Below are 22,715 nucleotides of genomic sequence, written 5' to 3'. Positions count from 1 at the left end.
TATTTTTAACGCTGCATTTAACGTAAAATCTTTCCGCAATCAAGCCGGTGACAAGCCTAGTTCGCAATCAAACTATGAGTTTAGAACTATACTGATAAAAGCAGGTGCTAGTTGTAACTGGTAATATACCAGAACGGCTATTTGGAGATTCGAATCCTGAATAAGCCAAATGATTTTTCTCGATGAATTCCATCTCTGATATATTTATTAATTGCCTGTATTCATAATATTCATAACTTTATCTGAAAAAATACTGGGGAAAACACTTGAAAATTTCTGACACAGGTGAATTTTGACGAGATTCTACCTAATATTCATTTAAAATTTTAATAAATCGAGGATGCCTTAATAGTTAAGTATATTCGCATAACTTAAAAACTTCAAGGAATCGTGGTTTCAGGGCTTGGAAGGAATTGGGTACTCGGAGCTCAAAAAGCTTAAACAAGCATTCGCTTTAATAATTAACTTTTTAGGTGCAGATTTTTATGATGATGTCATAGGGTAGCAAATCGTAAGACAAATTTCATGTAAATTCTTGCAAATCGGAGATACTAAAAAAGACTTTGTCAACCGTCACATCGATTCAAATCCTCTTAAACAAGTAAAGAGAACTTTCCGGGGAATATGAGGTAGACTCGATTCAAATTTGTCGGTTTTTCCAGATATTGAAAACTTCTCCTGGGTATTAACTCATAAGAATTTATTTATATCACGGATACAGGCAAATGTTGACAAATCTCTGCTATCTATTTATACCCTGAATATTTCACTGTGATGACGTAAGTTTGAAACTAGGACATGAGAAAAGACCGGCGGCACGGTGGTGATGCGTCGCCTTGAGGGGAAAAGGAGGAATCATAAGGATTTTATCGTACACCACCACTTGCCTCTCCCCCGCTTGATACTCCGAACCTCCGGCGAGGGAGCGGTAGATTCTAGCAATCGGAGAGATTTCTTGGGGCGGAACTGGATATTTGGGTTAGAGTGAAATATTAGGAATCTGCCCAACATTCGTGGCAAAGCTTACGTTCATCACTGATGGAGATTACGAGTATTTACTAGAACTTCCTGATGCTCCACTCCGCAATTGAAATCTTTCAACTATTCGAATAAAAAGTCACATCATCGGATGAGTGAACACATTTCAAAGGTGATGATGAGAAAAAAAAGAAATAATTCAGCCCTGCCCAATTTTAATATCGCTTAGGAGAAATTCAAGCTTTAAAAAAACGAGAAAAAAATACTATTCGCTCGGATTTCTAGCAATGTATTCCGAAAAATGTATATTTATGCAAGCCTGTTTGGGTTCTAGCTTTCAGAAAGTTCTTTGCTAGCACCGCAAAATTTCTAAAGTAATAAAAATGACTGCCAACAAAGCTATTTCCGAATGTAGCAATAAAACTTCCGCAAACCTGTTTGTCCTCTTAAAATATAAAACCGCGTTAATTATTTTCCTTTCCAGCTTTCATGAAAATGAGGATACTAATATCAGGTTTTGGTACCCTAGGCATCCAAATAGCGTCCTTTTAAAGGGATTATTGAAAAAAAATGCGATTTGAGGCGGGGGTTCAGAAAAAAAATCTTTTAAGGTGCTGCAAAAATTAAGGTGCTGAACTCATTGTCTAAACTTTCGAAAGAACACTTGATGACTTTAAAATGAGGAAACTAAGTTTGTCTCAGCAATGAAAGAAAGAAGAGAGAATCGATAAAAAAAAGGGGCCACAAGTATAAAGAGTAATCAGAAGAAATAGATGACTCATTTAGGGTTGGTATTAGCAGAATGAGTGCTGACAGGGGAGAACTTTATGCTACCAAATTCCACGGAGCACATAAATCATATATCTTAACAGTTATCCCAACCCAGATATCCCGAGTATCAAGAGGAAGAAGATATTTAGGTAGATTAAAAAGTAAACTTATTGTTAGTTGTATTCCACACAGTATTTATTTTTTTAAAAACTCAACCGGTTTCGACCTTTTCTGGTCATTATCAAGAGGCGAGCAAATAGATATACAGACAGGGCGGTATATCTAGGTAGTTGAAGCTGCAGAAAACCTGACGAGGATCCAGGAGATTTGGGTTCAAATTCTGGTCTATGCAAATGATATTTCCTCAGTGGAATTTCTGTCCTTAATGAGCATTTGCGGTTGACTTTGCAACGGTACGCCTTTTGCTATTCTGCGATTAATATCTCCAGCAATTAATCTAAACTCGTTTAAAATGAAATGAAAGGTAATGTATAGGCAATCTCGTTTGAAATAAACTTTTTAAGATAAAAATGGGGAATAATCGGTGGAAATGGATGGCTAACCTGCCACTTCACCTCCACGTCGAATGGGAAGCTAAATGATTCGATACCAATCAAATTCATGAAGAGAGGGCAAATGAAGATAGCTGTTGAAATGGAGCAGCGCAGGAATTTAATAAGGAAACTCGATGAAAACCATTGCAATGCATAAATAGATCTAACTACCTCAGTTAAGTATAAATTGTGTCAGCAGCTTTTCATACTCTACCTCCGAGTGAAATTACTAGTATTCAACAATGAATTGATGAATCTTAAACAATAAAACATGTATACAAAACAATGTTAAGAGGTATTCCACTAGCACCGGGGTCGTGGTATCAATTTAAAACTTAAAATGTGTTCCACTAGTTCGCAGTGAAACAAATAAAACCTAAGATTTAAACCTAAGCCATATTCGACTTAAGTTTTCTTGGATATTACACTATTACTTATACCACTGTTTTCTACATAATGCGACCTGGGTTTCGATGAATTATCATCACCTTTAGGCGTAAATTATGATCTATTTATCTAATTACTGTAACCTAGTTACCTAACGGAGGAAGAGATGAATTTTAAAACGGACGCCAGAATAGCGAAAAATGAAGGGTAAAGATAATCATTTATCTGAGTCCTGACTTTCAATGTTGTATAAAATTTCTAACTGTTTCTAGAGTCCAAATCACGGCAATCATTGCATAAATTTATAATATTCGTTTTAAAATCGCTCCTATGGCAGTTGCATATTAAGTGTCTAGCAAAATTACTTTTATCGTCTTTGTTATTTTTGTGAGCGCTTAAATGTTCTTTCTTCCTGACTCAAAGCTTCTTCCTGTCTGCCCCACGTATACACCATTGCAATCGCTGCATTTCAATGAATATACTCCAGATCTATCCAATTGGTCTATCTGATCCTTATACTTAACAATCACTCTGCTCAGAGTGGCATTAGGTTTACCTAAACCTAAAGTTTTGAGTTTTAAGTTTACCTAAAGTTTTTAAGTTTCGAGTATTTTTTAGGTTTACCCAAACCTCATTAACTTTAACTTTTATAGGCTTTTATAGGCCTTATAGGCTTTTAACAAATATTGATGCTGGTTGGCAGCCTTTGACTGAAGGTACGGAACCGTTCAATTTCGGGCAAGTAATTAATTACATTCAGTGCGAAAGTGAAAGCTCGTCTTCAAAAGTAACCACCAATGGATACGCGCGGTAGACAGGAAAATTCAATACGAAACTTTAGGAGGCTAACTGCTAGATCTTGCCAGCGATGGATGCTAACTTAAATGCTATATCTAATCAAAAATCATGTGCCAATGTAGTTTAGGAAGGTGTCCACAAGTTCATGCTCATGTCCCCGGAATGGATGCGATCCGAATGCTGTTTAGATGTGATTTTGGTCGATAAAAATATACTACAGTAAAATTTATTAATGTGAATACATTTACTGGGAGCCACCTCATGACGTATTGAAAGTACTTATCGAAATCTTTGGAGGGCACTGTCAAAAAAATCTCTGTTTACTTCTACAGACTGTCCCAAGGGTCGTGTGTCATTTTTGACCTGTAATTTTAGTAACTTTACATCGAGCAATATTCATGAAAATTGGCACACTTATGGGGAAATGTCCTTATTCTTGTTGAGTGTAAGCAAAATTTTACAATTTGGACCTTTTGACCTCACAATTTGGGTCCAAACCAAAAATTTGAATTTGCCTTATGGGGTTTCAATGTTAAAAAAATCGAGATAGAAAAATGTCTGAATTTTATTGGCCAATATGTCAATTCTTAGGTTTTCGGACACGAGAAACCCGAAAATAACACTTTTATTAATGAAAATTCAACCGTTGACCCAGTAAGGTCACCGTCAAGGTCATAAGGGTGACAAAAAGAATAGCACACCAACAAAGGTGTCGATCCATGGGTTTTATAGGGTGTTGAAGTCATTGGTATTGTCCAAATACCCATATTATTCACTTATTGACCTCCGAGGGTCACAATGGGGGTCAAAGGTCATAGGGTTAAACGTCGGGCCATCATGACAACCAACGTGTCAAACCATAGGTTTGGAAGGGTTCCAAAGTCGGTTAGGCAGTTCATAGATCCGTATTGTTGATTTTTGACCTCCGAGGGTCACAATAGGGGTCAAAGGTCATAGAGTTAAACGTCGGGCCATCATGACGACCAACGTGTCGAACCATATGTTTTAAAGGGTGCCAAAGTCGGTTTTTCAGTTCATAGATCCGTATAGCAGATTGTTTTGATCTCTGAAAGTCATAAAGAGGGTCAAAGGTCACAGAGGTGTATAACACTTACATACTTACAGACAATTGGCGTTTATATTGAATTTTCATTTCGCACCCGTCTCTTTCCATCAGTGGGGTTATTTCGACCGACTTAAAAAATAAACTTAAAGTGGATTTATCTACCGAAAGCTTCAACAACATATTTGTGACAGTTCAGCAACTAAAAGGAGTGAGAAAACATACTTTAACTTTACTCCCCATATGCTCAGAACGGTGGGATGTAGCAATATAACTACGGTGGGCAGAAATGGGGATGCTAGGAGACTGCGGTTTTTCCGACTGTTTCGGCACCTGCGGCAGCTTTTCCGCACAAAAAGTGAACGCTAAACTACGAGACTAATGTTGCCCTGACAACAAGTGAATGTAGTCAACTTTGAGAACTTATCTTGGTAACTAAGCAATCGGCTGCATTCAAATAAACTTGTGAGGACAGGAAAAATATTCCCACGTTTCATTAGTATCATAGGTAATTCATCATAGAATTATAACTATTACTATATGGATTTGTATGAAAAAACGTTCGGAAAATGGTAGCTCCAATTTGAACGATTATTTCTCAAGACCTTCTTCATGAACAGATATCAGAGTAAAAAAATATCAAAGAACGAATATATATGAATGCAGATTCATATGCATACTTTGTCATAATTACATAAAAGCTAAAAGTGTTGTAAAACCTCTGCTATTTTCGTTAAGTAGAGACTGGAAGTAAATTCCAAAAGCAGGGAAGACACCATTTGCGTACACTTTTGACTAGCAATCGCCTATTTATTTCGTAGCTATGGATTTTGTACCGATGAATTGGGAACTTTTCAATTGATATAACAGAAAACCGAGATAGTGTTTCCGTGAATAGGGAACTTGCATATATTTCAGATATAATAAATAGCCCCAAAATTATATAAAAATATATGTTAGCATACCTCGGTGAAAGTTTTTTTTATTATTTTATGACGTGGTTTGCGATATTTAATGCATCAAAGTTCACGAGAATTTTCAAATGCAAGTGAGAAGCGAAAACGCCCGATGATAGGCTGGTAGAAAAGTGACGTCATAGTTCAGTACGAGGAGAGACGGCGGCACGGCCATAGTATAGGTTGCATACTTATACATGCGACGGCGTGGTTATGATTCATTTATTGAAGTGCAGACTTATCGGAGTTGTTCATTGTGACTTCAGGGCTATTATTTGATCTATTTCTCCTCCATTGAAAGCGATAGATTGCGTAAAGATGAAGGCATATGGTTATTCTTAGGCTGATCCTAGCAAGCTTCCTGTTACTGATTCCATCATGATAACAGGGTATTTTAGTGAAACTGTAGACTTCGTCGGCTCGGAAAGTCGATGCCGAGAAATGGAAAGGTAGCTGATGTGCATCTGTAATGTTTTATAGTTCATAACGAGGTGAGACTTGCGTATAATATTGGCGAAAGCGTATACTCATGTGAAATGTGTATTCTTTTGGCAGTCCGGTAGAGTCTTATGGTGAACTTATTTCCACCTCGAAGCTGTCGATGATACTTTCAACTTAAAAATACCTTGCCTGGAGGGCGACAGGAAGCTCTGAGGAAGCCAGACTATTAATGTTTCAATTTAGTAGCGATAATATAAACGAACTTCCAACACAATCTACCATCTTGTGACTCAAAAACCCCGAAGCCACTTCCTATTCTGCAGAAAGAATCGGTCAATCGCACTTCGATCAATATAATAAACACAACGTCTTCAGGTGTTAATAAGTTACTTTTGAAATGAAATACTTCCTAAAATAGCATTAAAATGTGCATGTTTTCCAAACAGAGTCTTTAATACATTTTGGGAGCTTTTCTCACGATATATCTGAAACCTTCTCTAAAGGCGAGCTCATCGTCATTGCGATCGGTTGTCACTTAAAAATTCCGTATCGGAAATCCTAGAGGGATGACTTTCGACGATGACCGTGATCACCTGCACTCTCACTATCACTGGAACCCGTGGTGAAAATATCATCCCAATCCAATATCTATTTGGTTTTAACTGGGGAAAGAGCAACATAGAACTGCACATTCTTTGGGCAACTTTGGGTTTGACTTTCCCTCAAACACACCATTTCCCCCGTGGTGCACATCAGTCCTATCTTTATACGATGGCCTGACAACCTTTAAGTGGATCCTTGGTTTATCCTGACAACCAACTAAATGGAAATTGCTGATCCACACATGTCCATTCTTATCTCCATAATTTCCAAATCAAAGGCCGCGGAACATTCCTCTTTTGTGACTCAACTTTTTTTTGAAAAGCAAGCAACGGCGCAGAATAAAATCAAAAATGCTGCGATTCATTTTTTGTGACCACCTCTGGATTCCATTCTTTTTCCATCTACAACTTCCTTTATCTTTCGGGGTAAACTATGGGACAAGATAATGTTTAAATATTTTCATTAATTTATAACAAAATATAAGTTCTAAAAATACCCAAAAGCCATTTTATTAATCCGCACTGATGAGTGTAAATTAATGTGGAAGATGAATGCTGTAGACGTAGTAGTTTTCCTTAGGTTGAGTTGCAAAGTTCATGAAGTTGACAAAACGGCTAATTTTTCGGTGCGCGGAGTCATTTATTGCACAGACCGTGTCTACATTTTTCAATTTTTTTGTAATAAAATAAATCAGAATTTAGGATAAAATTTCCTTTAAAATTACGTATAGTTCATTTTTATAGCATGTAGTGAAGCCAGGATATAAATTTGCAAAGTACAGCGGCACATCATTTTGACGCAGACAGTAGAAGAAAACGCTGTCTTGTTGGCTGGCACTCGAATGCATGAGGATCAACGTTGCTCTATATTTTCATATTTCCTCCCTTGATTTTAAACATCATGGAATTTTCTATGTCCTTCCGTAACTGAAATTGAACAAGTGCCTTAATAATTTGAGTCCATCGTAACCATCGAGAAACACCTATCTCGATTTTTGTTCGGAAGTTGAGTTTTTATTCTACGGCGGCCGAATTATCAAAAAATCTCAGTTTCAAGTTATTCAGTCAATGAAATATGGAAATATTATTTATATTAAAGTTATCTTCGCTCACATAGCACACGGGTTTATCATTCCGTTTATTATACTCTTATTTTTCCGTAACGCTCATCCCGACAGACGGCTTGCATCGAGGCTTTTCTCCTAATTTCCTCCGTGGGAATGCAGACGAAAATTTTTTCTGGGGTGTTATGGCACAGAGGAACAATGCACCACTTGTAATTTTTCCTTATTTCACCCACGTTCTCCTTTAAACGCAACGTGGCTCTTCCAAACCTGCAGTTACTGGGCTTGGATCTTGGACTCGTACTGAACTATGACGTCACAGCCAAAGATTAGTGGGGGCGGTATTTTTTAGCCCGCGAAACTCGGGCGGCTTTTGGGAGTCATTTTCTAGGGTATAAACTAAATTTTAAGCGGAAAAAAGTATATTGCGGTACTAAGTGTTTACTGTAGTATATCAGCATACTGTTTATAAAAAGTATGCAATTTCCCTATTCAGACATGAAAGGGTTCATTCTTGATGAGCGCGAACTTGCAAGCAATGGCCAAACCTTGATTTGATCAATTCTACCTCCAGCGATCAATGATTTCAAGGTCAGCATCACATCGTAAGGTGAAGTTTCACAACTTTGTCATGTAATTTTCCTATTGGTCGATCAATACCTTTTCGACGACTGAAAATTCTAAGGATAACAAGAAACTGTCACCAGATGGGTTTAAAAAGCTTATACCTACTGTTATCATTTTGACATCACGTCAGTGACTTCACGTTTTGGACGACAGATTGCCGATCCTCATCGGCATATTTCCTCCTATATGGGTCGATCAAATGTGCGACTTGGCCCGATAAAAGAATTTACGAGTGAATTTTCGCATTTATCTCCTCTTCTTTCTTAGATGGCCGATATGCGAACGGAAAACCCGATCCGTCAAAGTACCTTGAGCCGCTGGCATTTATCGCTCGTTTATAGCAGCGATAAGGGAAGCAGAGAATGGCATGGCATATGGCCTTTGACGACCACGGACCATACGGGAACAAATGAAAAACATAACCCGTCGTCAAGAGGAGCATCCTTGAGAACTACGATCCCTTTCTTTTTTGTTTTTGATCCCTTGTCCCAAGACCCCAGTAAACCCTCATCGCTACTCCGGAGAAAGAAATATTATATCGCGACAGACGGGTCACTTTCGCCGATTTTTCAAGCCACATGCTCCAAGTAGCATCCCTTAACCCTCCTCCTTGTTTTTTTCGTCAGCTTTTCTTTATTGTTTTTTTTTTGCCACCCACGTTCGGGGCTCTTTTGATGGGGTTTTTTACCAGATGAGGATGGAGAAGTGTGGTAGCGGCAAGGCGACCCGGATTACGACGCCATTTCAACTCACTCTCAAAGGGAAAGTTCCTCCAATTCCTCTCGGCCTCAGGATTAAAGAGGACCGCCTCCTCGACGAGGACATAGTACCACACTGTAGCTTACACAAGTACACTAATTAAGGAAGTACGCTACTTCTGTCGAAAGCCCGAAAACGTACATAGCAAACGATTGATTGATATGGCAGTAAATTCTTCGGGGTATTTCATCCGGGTAATCTCCATCGCTGCCAACGTTTCGACGAAATCCTTTTCCATCATCATGAGGGCCAATCGTCGGCAGCGATGGAGATTGAGAAGATTACGTGGATGATATCCCGAGAAGAATTTACTGCCACCATTCGCCGGGAATAAATGAAGTCTAATTGATTGATACGATCTCCTTGTTACCCTAAGAGAGGCACGCAAAAACACTTGATTAGATAGTGATAAATAAAAATATAAAGGAGCACTGTTTGCTCTAACTTTCGATAGGACGATGCCCATTTCTATCGAGAGAGGAGAGGCACTGGAGTGACTCGCGAAAAAACAAATGAAGAGGGAAAGATGGGAGGAGGATGAAAGGTTGAAGGGGGTGGGTGTTGCTAAGGCTGATGTACCATCCTTGGTCTTGTGTGGGGCTACACAACAATGTGCAGACTTTCGACCTCATATGAGTGGGTGAGAAGCGAAGGGGTACAAGTGATTTCTTTTTTCTACACAGAGTTAGGTACAGAAATCAGGTATGGAATACAAACGAGATCAATTAGATACTTAGTATTATTAAAATGATACATTACAATATTTCCACTTATAGTTTTATTCTTACACAAAGCGTTTCGTCGTTACAAACGACATTATCAAGTGTGAAAGGGTCTTAAAAAGTTCCTCCATATATGTATCTTGGTGGTTGAATGGAGGGAGTACGGTGGGGGATGGGGTTTGGGTGACGAGAAGTGATGATATTGAAGGCTGTGGGGGAGAGGGGTCGTTTTTAGGGTCTCTGAGGAGGAACAGGGTGGGGGAGGGGAGGAAAGAAAGGTTCCAGGATGGGTGAGGGTACCACGCACACCTTCACTGTCTTCTTTCGCGTTGTGGTCGTCCGGATGGAGTCCTCGTCCAGATGATCTTCTTCTCTCCTGGGTAGTTGACCCCGTGTCTTTATTCTATTGTTCTTCTATGGTGTGAAATAGGGGGTGGGGTGCAGAAAGGGTTTGTACGAAATTTAAAAAACCTTTGGATATCCTAACGAATTTTTTCGGGGTCAACTGCGACGGTTGGGAATCTAGGGTCCAAACTCAGATGTGTCGATAAAAGGGGGGGGGGGGCGGCTGGGAATGTCTTTTAACATCTCATGGAAGAATCTCTATTCTATGTTCTAGAGTATATGTTCTTGATATTGTATCGCCAGTAATGGCGAGGGAGAATGAAAAAGATTTTCATTCGTCAATGAAATGTTCAATGGAAATTGGATGAATGGATTACGAACTTCCCCCACATCCTGCCTAACATCATACAAGATATAGATACTTAGTAGTGCATTCGATTTTCCACTCGATGTCAGCACAGAACAGAGACCCTGTCGTTTACCTAGGCAACCAAGTTTTTGTGTATTTATTCTTACAATTAACTTTACCTTACTCTGTTGAGAAAAAATCATTTCTACCTCTTGGCTTCTCAACTCCTCATATGTTATATTCCCTCAAGCACGTATGCAAGCCAATAATATCACGAAATGAAAGAGCAAATTCTTCCCCACCAAAGTGTGTGGTGAACATTCAAAGTGAACCATGGCCATGCTTGAGGAACGGAACCAGATATCGCGACTGTTCCACAGCGTCGCTTTTCACCGAGGTAATAGAGCCCCCACAAAGCCTCGTCGGTAGAAGCGCACGATGCATGTTAGTGGAATTTTAGCATTTTAAGTGCCTTTATGGTACGTTGCTGTCAATTCTGCGGTTATCTCGCGCAAAATAGCTATTTCGTGCTTTTAAATGGAGGGATTTATATCCCCCGTCATTGAATCAATCTAGATTTAGCTGAAAATGAGAAACAGAGTCTAATATCCAAATCCACACTTGCCTAATGTATGTACAAACTACTGAAGCCACTATATAGCTTCATATCATGTCAGGGGAGGATTTAGCATTAAATTTGGGTTTTGAGGGGTAATGATCTGGGTCCGAGGAGTATGGAATTGTCCCCAGGAAGAGAGAAAATTTAAAATAATTTAATAAACATTTTGGGGGGTTGTTCATAGGGGTCATGACCAAATCATGAGGCAGCAAAGTCATGACTCCTATGAACACCCCCCTAAATTAGCCTCTGGCAGGAAGATATAATAAGGAAAGCAGCGACGATCACTCTTAAATAATGTTATGCCTTAGGTGGCTATTTCTACTTCGACAATATGCCCTAGTAACGTTTCTAATACATAAGGATATTCCCAATGTTTTCCAGATTTCCCGAGCTTTTTTGACCAGTAGACACCCTGGCAAGCAGAAAGATTTCAACTTGAACACCAACGAGCTATGACAATTGAATTCCTTGAAAGGAAACAAGAGATATCGAAGGCGAAGGGGAATCAGCCTGTCCTCAAACGCCACGAGACACGGCCGGCCCTGAAGCTCCCATCACTCTGTCATCACCATCGTCATGTTGGTGGCGGTCGTCATGGCTTCCCTTAGCGACTCTCCTTCGTATCTCCCGCGGCAGGCGACCCTACCCTCCACTCCCGCAACGACACTCGTTGCCATGGTGACACCAAGTTTGAAACCAAGAGGAATTGCAGCCCGACCGATATAACACCGTAACCTAGCAAGAGACACTTCAGACCTGCAGGACACACGATCGATACCCGAAAACTACAGCCATAATAATATATTTACCATCATCATAAGTCAAAAATCTTGAGATTGGTGATTGTTTTTCGGGTTCATTCCGCGTTGACTCATATTTTGCGGACAAAAAAGAAAAATTTGAGTTAATATATATTAGTTATATAATTCGGTTGCAGCGCAAAATGCATGTTAGTGGAATTTTAGCATTTTAAGTGCCTTTATGGTACGCTGCAGTCAATTTCGCTGTTATCTCGCGCAAAATATCTAGTTCGTGCTTTTAAACGGAGGGATTCTTTATAATTATATTTTGTCCGCAAAATATGAGTCAACGAGGAATGAACCCGAAAAACAACCACCAATTAACTCACCGCGGAAGCCTCCGTAATAATCGTGAGATTGGTTTAAAGAGATCTCAATTAGGCTCTCTTGTCCGATAGACTTTTCATAGTGAAGCATCTTTTCTTTCATATCCCATATAACCGGTCCAATGTAACTCATTCTAGGCAGTCCCTTGCGCTTCTTCCATCTGTCCTTCTACGGTTGCTTTCATCAGGTCATCATGTCTCATTATGTAGCAAACTAAGTTGTTCCGTCCAGGGGCGCAGCTAGGAATTAAGGCTAGGGGGGGGGGGGTTTAGGCGCAAAACACTGGGGTATCTGACGGTGTGGAATACCCGCCAGGGTAAGCGGGAGGTGCGGGGGCCCTCCCCTAAAAAAATCATATAAATGGTTCAAAATAGTAAGTTTTACGGCCTCCTGAGGGAAATTTTATAAATAAAAACACTATTTTGTATCCAATCAAGTGAAATTGATTAAACTTAAAAAATCTCCCTGAGCTCTGGGGGGGGGGGGGGGGTTTATCCCCCAAAACCACCCCCTTGCTGCGCCACTGGTTCCGTCTTCTGCTCAAGGTTTTTTAAAAGACTTCTCTTTTCTCCCTGTCTTCTTAGCACTTACTCGGTCGATGCATTTTATCTTCATCATTCTTCGGTAGCACCACATTTCAAATGCTTCCACTCCTGACTTCTCTGCACCTTTCAACCTCTTAGCCTCGCTCCCATAAAGAAATAGGCTCCTAAATTAGCATTTGATGAATTGTTTCCTAACTTCTAATCTTATAACCTTCGCCATGAGTAGATTCTTTTTTTATTATGCTCTCTCTTTTTCTACATGAAAAATATATTTATTATACATATTATGTAGGGTTATATTTCTCTCATGCTCCGCCCATTGTTGGTTTATCGGCTTCCTATCTGGCTAAAAAAAAACGCATTTAAAATAGGAATCAATATCTTCTATACAGGTTTTTCGGCTGACTAGTCAAACATCATTTAGAAGGATAATTAATCTATCTTGCCAAGTTTTTCGACAGGTTAAGAGAGATTATCCTCCCTGGTGATAATAGCCCACTAGACCAACAGAAATCCTGGTTTCCGGAGATATCATTCCTATTTTAATTGGCTGTAGGACATAGACTTCTAAACTTAATCGACGTTAGAGCTTGAGGTTATGGCAATTTTATAAGTCCTATGTGCAATTTAAACACCCCCTAATGCCGTAAAATGATCTGCCTCTCATTTTTCTTTGAAATCAAGTAGAGCGCATTTATTTGATAACCAGTCTTAATTGTGGGAAATATTGATTTAGACTTTGAAATTTAACACCATGTTCATTCAATGTGTGCTAAGAGCTGGGAGTTTTATATAAACAACTATTCTCCCACCCATCACTGTGTTTACATGCATATTGGGGCTATAGAAATACATTCTTGATACATTCATTCATACTTCAGAAAATGACTGTCAGGTTTCTCTAGTTGATTGATTAGGTCGTGCCGTGGGCATGCGATTCAAAATAAATACTTGCTTACAAATGCCCATGAATTGGTTAAGGTTTCTATCGTGCGAGAATTCAGGGAAGATATCTATGTGGATGAATCAGAAGACAGGAAATGAAGCCATGTGTGCTGTCAATGGAGACCAGATCGGGCTCCTCTGGTGTTCAGCTCAACACTAGGGGGATGGAAAGAGCCATTAGAGCCATTTATTGTGCTCACAATGAAATTTAACTCTCATTATCGATCTCATTTCTCTGAAATTCCGAAAATTGTGTAATATCACTCATATTCTGCTAATACGGAAAGTTAATTTCTTTATTTCTCTTCGAGTATTTTTATAACGGATTTCATGCCTAGAAGGATGTCTATGGGTGATTTCCACCCTAATCTGGTCCTCCCCCATTACCTCTCAACACGGCCCTGTTTTCTCTCCATCTCTTTCTGGACACTGAGTTCATTTATTTACGGATCAAGTAATACGTTAGAAGAGAAAAAGAACAATATTTGAAGCTCCAACACTCCATTCAAATGCTATACCCCGTTATCAAGGAGTATTGATCATTTTAGGTGACCTAAACGATAATCACAATAATCATCACATCAGTTGGGTTCAACTAAAAACTACCCTTGCCTCAGGAATTCCACTGATTGCAAATTATTTTGCCTGCATAAAATATGCCTAAGAATTGGACACTTTGATGACGAAAATGTGCATGAAGATGGAAAACTTTACGGGTCAAAATGATCCATGTTCTTCCAACTTGGTTGTGGTTAATTCAGGTTTTTATAGTGTCAATTTTTGTCATCAAACAATGAGGAGGAGGAACAACAGAAAGTATGAGTTACTATTCATATACATTGGAAAAATTGAGAAAATAAAAACACATTATTAGACATCTTTCTATGTATCCTAACAATTTTTTAAAAATCGATGTGGGTCACCCATAGAAGATGAATTTAAAAAAATAATGTTTGCGAGAATATGGAAATGAGTAGGCACTTTTCCCGACTCGCAGAGTCACGGTTCAACTCTTTAGGCGATGCATAGTACACAAGTACGCAAGTGGAAATGCAGTCCTTGCATTGATCGACGGCCTACCTTGGACGATTTACGGAAGGATAAGGAATTGATCGCTGAATAGGATTTATGTGGAGTGAACTGACACTCAACAGTGAGGGAAAGGTTTTCATCGACTTCCACGCGAGGGCGTAGGGACGACATCTAGGGATATAATTCAGAAGACTCGGATATGAAGCGAAGAGGGTCGTCATTAGAGACCGCATTGGCCTCCTGCGGAGATCAGCTACTCGCTTGTCTCCGGAGAGAGTATATTGGGTTCCCTGAAGTCTTCCCCTTACCCTTGGGAGATATCTCAAAGGTGTAATTAAACGTGCGGGGAGGGATAAGGCGTGGAAAGACTGGTGTGGGAGAAAGGGCTATCCACATGACGCCCTGTGAACGGGCGCACGGCAGGGGGTGAGCATTTTCTATCCAACTTTATTTTTTTAAAGGTATTCTATCGGTGAAGTTAGGTTTGAGTATAGCAAACTGCTAATCAACCCGCCCTACGTAATCATCCACATTCAACTTCCACGTTTTGTCTAGTCATAAGACCGATTCCCTTTTAGTACATCAATAAAAACTACTCTATTTCAGTCTCTTCTCCGATTTCTAGCATCTTTTAGCATTCTTCTAGCTTCTAGAGATAAATCCATCCAGACCCGCTTTCTCCTCCACAATTTTCCAGCTCCAAAAATATTATTTCTATTTAAATATGCTACTTCTGTGCCGCCAGGCTTAAGCAAAATATATAATTGCCAATTTTTAATGAGGAATTCAGGTGTTTGTTTGCTTTGCTTTGTTTCAGGAAAAGTGTTTGCTTGGTATGGCACTATATTGGTGACAAGAAATGCACACACCCTCCATATTATCTCTCTGAGTCAAATTTAACGGTTTAATATTAAATTAGAATAAATATATAAGGGTTGGTGATGAGAAAAGAATAGAGACCTCTGAGGCCAGGCGCTGGAGGAGTATGGTGACGATAAAACGGATGAGAAGCAAGGTGTATGGAAGAATAGGATAAGAAAGGACACTCATGAATCATTGTACGTCAAACAATAACGCTGTGGATTGGGCAAGTTATGCGATACAGCAGTTATGTGGGAAGCAAATTCGAAGGAAATATTCAAGGAGAATAGGGTGGTTTTACATTATTTTTTATTGCTTAAATAGAAGGATTATTACTCCTGGAGTACATATTTCACACTTTTAGATTTTTAAATGACCATATCTATTATCCAAGTGAAAAAATTAAAATGAAAATGAAAATTTTCAAGCGCGCGAATACGCGACGGCTAAGTATGAATATTGGGAAAAGCCCGTGTGACGTCTGGTTGCTGCAGTGTGACGCCTCTTTTTAAATATGCTACTTCTGTGCCACCAGGCTTAAGCAAAATACATAATTGCCAATTTTAGATTTGCCAATAGAAATACCTGGGTGTGGGGCTATGAACGCCGCTACGATGCAGGCTGCTTGCTGCCGAGCATGGCGGTAGCGTAGAGTACACTGCTAGCAGGTAGCGCTTGGCTTAAATAAGGATTATTAATACCCGATCAAGCGAAGGAAACTTTCTGACCATAGGCAATTTTAATAAGTGATTATTAAGAAATGTTTTCCTGAGCTCTGTTCCTCATGCATGCATTGGTAATCTCAGATGATGTAAAACTCCTACGTACTCGTATAGAATCTGGGTCCCTCTGACGTCACTCGAAGTGGCATCGCATGGGCGCCAATCTGGCCTTTTCCAAATGCGGTTAAAATTGACCATTAACATTTGTCCAAACTAGGATTTCTAAAACCAAATAAATAGTATATTAATAATACACTAATGTTGGGTAACGAATCGCAATCAATGCCTGTCGTTTTCTTTGATGAAGGAAACTACTCTAATGCGCAGGGGAAGGCCAAGGGACAAGAATCTGGGATATATGAAGAATAATATGGAGAAGAAAAAGAAGCATCAATGAAGTACTAAAAGAAGTAAGAGAGTGGCATGGGAGAGTTAGGGAGATATAGAAGGCTCCCGTATACCAATATTGAAATTACAATACTAAGAAAGAGGTACGTGGATGTGGACTCTGTAGCAACGTCTACGCGCCCTGATATAGAGGGAATCATATTAAAACCCGAAATAGAGGATGTTATTCTTCCATCAAAACCTTTTACGTTTTCTTAGAATTCTTCCCGCATGAAATGCCATCGAGTTAGCAATGTAAGTGCTTGATTCGGTATAAAATATACATCCACCCCTCTAACCGACTCAATCGGCGAATGGCGGGGGGTGTTACCACACCAACCGTTAACAAATGAAAAGGAAATACTCGAAACAAGTTCCCCCTAGCATTTATTTCAGTCCTTTATTGTTCGGGAGATAAACGAATACTTAAACCTATCCATTCGAAAATATATATCTCTTAATTTTTAGTTTCCATCGAATTTGAAAACATAGTGGGATTTTTAACAATATGTTCCCCGATTCGCTCTGAAACATATCCGTTCTTAATTGCTCAAGCATTCTAAGCCAAGTGCGCGGCTTAGGGATCTCTAGCGACCCCTAGCCTAATTCGTCTAACATCTGTGTAACGCTCTGTACGCCCGAAATAGTTTTTAACGAATCGGAGAGCTTTCCTTTGTGCATCATTAAGTTCACGGATTAAGTGTTTCTGCGCGTGTGCCTAGAAGAGTCGGATTCGAAGACGCTTTGATTGACCGAAGGCGACATAGATGGGGCGGGGGCTCGCAGATCTTCAGATCTGATCTCGCGTTACTTCAATTTCCACTTCTCCGCCCAGAAGTCTCAGGATTACGCTTCGTTAAACAGACGACCCACAGCCAGGCTGATTCCGTCCCATCTAGCTAGAGAGAAAACGAGACGTCGAAAATATCCCCTGAGAGGGAAGAAGAAACAGGGAGATGGGAAGGAAGTCCAGCACCCTTCACGGTTCCTCAATTTGCCGCCTTTTTCCTCCGGCGCTAGCAACGGAGCCAGGGAGGAGGCCTTCACTCCTCCCCCACGAAATATTTCCCCTTGTGGCGACAGCCCGCGATACATCTTCTGAGGAGACCACTTGCCCAGGGGCATCAATAACACTCTAACGCTCCCATTTTCCGCAATTGTTACACTGCAAAATGTCTGCTATTCTCAAACGATGACTTTAACCTTCAGCATTATTCAATTGAAATATCTTCTTCTTCTTGATGCCGCACGCTATTCAGTGCGTTGGCTGATCAGCCATCGCACTTTTGCCCTTTTAAATAGATCCCAACTCTCTCTGATTGCGTCGTCCAATCTTTGATGCTTTGTGCCCATGTGAACATTTCCTCGCTCCTCCTGGGCGCTTTTCTTCAACTCTCCCTTCCAAGGTCAGACTGAGGACTCCATACTTTTTCCCTCTCAAATTGTAGCCAAGATATAAGATTTTCCTCTTCTCAATAAAATTCCTTAGAGAGCGATAAAATCCTGCTCTTCGCAGGACCTCAGTGCTAATCTAAATACATAGTTATTTAAAACCATTTCCGCCCACCATTTGGTTATATCCTGCCAGTCTGAGCATGTTAGGCTCTTAAAGAAAACCAGCGCTCATTTTCTCTGTCAAATTGTCACAAATACGTCGTTGAAGCCTGCAACAACTCCGCTCTTAATCCGCTCTTTAGTTTATTTTGGAAGCCGGTCGAAATAAGCACAGTAGGAAAAAGGGACGGACTGCGAAACACAAATTTAATATGGACGCCTACTGTCTGTAAATTACACGCTAGTGTCATAAAAGTAAACAGGAAATGGTATTGTACAGATTATTTCAACTTTCATTTATCCAAAAATATGCTTGCCTTGAAGATTCATCCTTTTTCTTTCAAGGTCAGTCGTGTAAATTGAAAAAGATTAGATTTTGACCTAAAGAATGATCGCAGGCTTTCCTGGCGAATCGAATATTGGAAGGTTATTCGGGAATTCCACCGGGTCGGGTTCTCCAATTCCATCTCGGCCGACGTTTCGATGAACGAGTTGTCCATCGTCATCAGAGCGTGATGTCCTGATGACGATGGACAACTCGTTCATCGAAACGTCGGCCGAGATGGAGTTGGAGAACCCAACCCGGTGGCATTCCCGAGTAACCTTCCAAGACCACGTTAACACCCAGTGTACCCATATGGCTACAGGTCATTCTGAAGAAACAGGTCGATGTATCGCCAAAATTATCACTGGATTACTAAAGATGACTCCTGGAGCGACGTACCTGAATAACGTCACCATCGCAAACACTAAGTTTCCTGGGTTAACGAAACATATGGTTTGCCGATGCGTTTGCCAAATGAAATCAAAATATCGTATCAGCATAGGCAATTAGCATACCACCCGAGCTGTGTGCCTCTGCGGGCCAATTACAGATTTCCATGCCCACCAAACGCGTCAACGCTTAATGACGAGACGTTCTGTTCCCATAGTAAATCGTGAAATTATTTGGAGTCCGCGTCCATAAAATAAAAGGTTTTACCTTTAAAATACACATGATCGACCCGATGGATTATTAACAGCTTATTTCCTTCAATCTGAATTTTTAGCCCATGTTATGACATCAAAACTGAAAAAAGAGTTTCCGCCAGAATGACGATATATCGGGTGGATAAAGAGTCACGCCATTAATGGTTAATATTTGCGAAATATCTCAATCTGTGACAGCCACCGCGTTTTAATTAATTAAATGACTCAATATTCTACAACCAAAGGGCATCGCTGCATGCGGCCGAAAGCAATCGTAACTTATATCTCTACTTCAGCAGCCAATGTAATATTTTTCCCGCAAATACTGAACAAATCATGTTGGAATTGGAAGAGAGAACCGAAGAAAATTTACTATGTAGAAATTGGCTTTCACAGCCACACGCATTAAAAATGTTCATCAATCCTCGGTTTTTTAAGGTTCCACTTTCAGTATTCTGAAGACAAAACGCTCGTTTAACTAAAAAAAAAACAATTATGGCCGCTTTCACTGAAAAGATGAATATAAATTTTGCAGTTTTTCTAAAGAAGTTTTAAACACACCTACGGATGAAGTTCGTCTTGAAAAAATATTTGACTTATCCGGGATATGAACCTGGATCTCCAGATTGCCGGTCACGCCGGTAACTGGCTAACTCAACCGACGATCGGGAGATTCGGGTTCATATCCCGGCTGAGTCAAATATTTTTTCATGACGAACTTCATCCGTAGGTGTATTTAACTTTGCACCCGTGCGCGTGACAGCGTACAAAGTCACTTGTTACTGCAGTGCTTTTAAAGGAATTTTCAAAAATTGAGGCCGCAGTTTTTGCAAAGTAAACTAACTTAATCGATCAAGATGACAAATTGTGATACGGATGCTAGATGAAAGACTTATGCTGTGTATTTGAAATAGCTTGGTGAAAAAAGAAACTGGAAAAACACGGAATGTGACTCCCCATACACCTCAATATGGATCATTAACGGTTGAATGGAATGCATACTGCCTCGGAGATGAATATGTATCGAGCTATTCATTCATATGCACATGTAATGATGGTGTTTGCCTGTGTGAGAGACTCGGTCTACGGCGGTTGCTATCTCCATTTTCTCTATTTTATTTCGCTACTTTATCCTCGTTCCTCGCCCCCCGCACCCTGGCGCTATCTCCTTTAAAGTGAGAAGCAGCTCATCCGCGTAATTTGACGAGCGAGGAGGAAAATTGCTCACCGCAACGCTTGACACAGAAAACTGTCGCGACACAAAAAAAGACTCAACAATCTCGTAAAATTCAGCAACGACGCTAAAAGGACAAGGAGACAAAGGAACACAGATACGCCAGCAAAGGACACGGGAAAATCCTCAATGATCCGCCATTCTTTTCACTCGGCCAGACAAATAGACGAAACTAGGAGATGGACGTGATAGGCCGGTAGTATTTTAACCAGATACACCGCTATCATGCCGTCAAAAATTAACAAGGTGGATTTTTATTTTATATTAAATAAAGAACTATCACTTAAAATGTAATGACGCTGGTATTCATCTACATCTACATAATACCCTGCAAGCCGCCTAAAAGGCGTGAGGCAGGGGGTGCTAGGACACCAGCCGTTTACACATAAAAAGTGAAATGCTCTAACGAAGTTGGAACTAGCGTTTATTAAAGTCCTTTATGGTTCGGGAAAAAACGAATTCCCAAATCTATCCGTTCGGCAAATTATCTCTCTTAATTTATCGCTTCTATCGGACCAGGAAATATAGTGTGACTCTAATATTATGTTCTCCGTGTCGCTCTTAAAGATATCCATTCTCAATTGTTCAAGCAATCTAAGCCTAGCGCGCAGCCTCCGAGTCTCCAACGGCTCCCAGCCTAATTCGCTTAACATCTGGGTAACGCTGTCTGTACGCCCGTAGCAGTTTCTGACGAAACGTGCAGCCTTCCTTTGTATTTTATTCAGTTTGCTGAATAAGTCTTTCTGCACCGGATCCCATACGCTCGCTGCATATTCAAGATGTGGTAGATGAGTGCGAAATAGCACCTTTCTTTCACTTTCTCATCCGAAAATCTTCACACAATACGCTTGACGAATCCTATTCTCTTCAGGGCTATGTCGCAAATATTCCTTTTATGCGTTCCACACGAGAGGTTCGAGGTCATCGTAACTTCCAGGTACTTCAATTAGTATGTTACCCTTATGTTAATACCGTCCACCGCATAAACATGGTTACAGTTGGGCGAATTCTGCAAAAAATGTACCGTCATACCGGTATTTAGGTGGGTAGGCAACAAAGGTTGCCAAGAAATATTTTGAACGCACTGTCATTGTCATTTTTTAATGTACTTCCTTATGTGTTTCGTTGACGCCAACCGTGGATCGTGGAAAAACATGGATCAGAATGGAATAGGAGATGGATATAATGATCGACGGAGGCTCCAGAAAAGACATAGAGGCGACTAACAAATGTGTGTGCATACAAAGTTTCTATCTAATACAAAGTTAGAAACAGAATAGACCCCAATGGTAAAAATAATACATTAATTCTAATCTCATACTACTGAGAATTTAACACTGTCCCAATAAACCAATTTCCAACAATCCATTAAATACATTAATTCTAATATAATACAACTAACAAATGAACATAGACCCAACTTCACACTCTCCCTTTAAAACCACAATGTAATTAATCAGTGAGTGATGAGCACTTCTTGCTAAAAATTTTCGCATTAGCGGGGATGATCTTAAAAATGACTTCAGGTAGGTCGTTCCACTCCTTTATTCCTCGATGTAGGAAGGATATTTTTAAAATGTCTGTTTTCTGTTTTTTTAACTTATTTTTGAATTTATGACCTTTCCTTCCCATGTAGCAGGGTGAGTCCAGCTTTAGACCTATTTCTTTCCAACCCCGCTCATTTGTAAAGGCTTTATACACCCCACATAGCCTATTTATGGTTCTTCTCACTTTTAGGGGTTTCGATCCTAAGCTCCCTAGCATTGCTGATACAGAACAATAAAACTCAATTTCAATACAGTGTGGGCGGCATTTTGCTGGAGGTTCTTCTGGATGGAGATGGATGGCGTGTACCTATAGGGTTCAATAATATCCCATAGTGCGATATGAGTACAGTAATGACTAGTTTCCTACCTAATTATACTAAATCGGTTTAATATAAAGCTAATATCTTCGATGGCGACACAGGACAAATGACATAGTTTTCACTCAATGCTTAAAGGATATGGTATTTGGAGGAGTTGCCCAACAGCTTAGGCTAAATTCCAACGTATGGGAAGCGTAGGAAGGACGGAGGGAAACTCGGTGTCGGAATCAGTCTGCTCTTAACGGGAGGCACCGAAGGGGCCACGGCCTCCCATCCGACGGGCGGAGTATTGTACTTTGATCTCGCTCCTCGAAGCACTCAAGCGGGGATCGGGCGACCTGAAAATTCATCGCCATCGCCGGAATTATAGCCAATACTTAATCCACCGGAACATCCTCAGTCCCAAAAATGATGTTTAACCTAGGGCAGGTATT

The 22,715-nt window shown here is 40.1% G+C and overlaps 1 protein-coding gene across 1 annotated transcript in view; it reads right to left on the bottom strand.

Annotated features, from left to right (window-relative positions):
* Positions 1–22,715, bottom strand: part of LOC124158484 — a 384,878-nt gene that overhangs the window by 226,056 nt on the left and 136,107 nt on the right. The gene's annotated exons all lie outside the window — the stretch shown is intronic.

The sequence above is a fragment of the Ischnura elegans genome, chromosome 5, assembly GCF_921293095.1.
Source record: "Ischnura elegans chromosome 5, ioIscEleg1.1, whole genome shotgun sequence".
In the NCBI taxonomy this organism is placed as follows: domain Eukaryota; kingdom Metazoa; phylum Arthropoda; class Insecta; order Odonata; family Coenagrionidae; genus Ischnura; species Ischnura elegans.
Note: the sequence above shows the minus strand (reverse complement) of the source record. Positions and strands in the feature narration are given on the sequence as shown.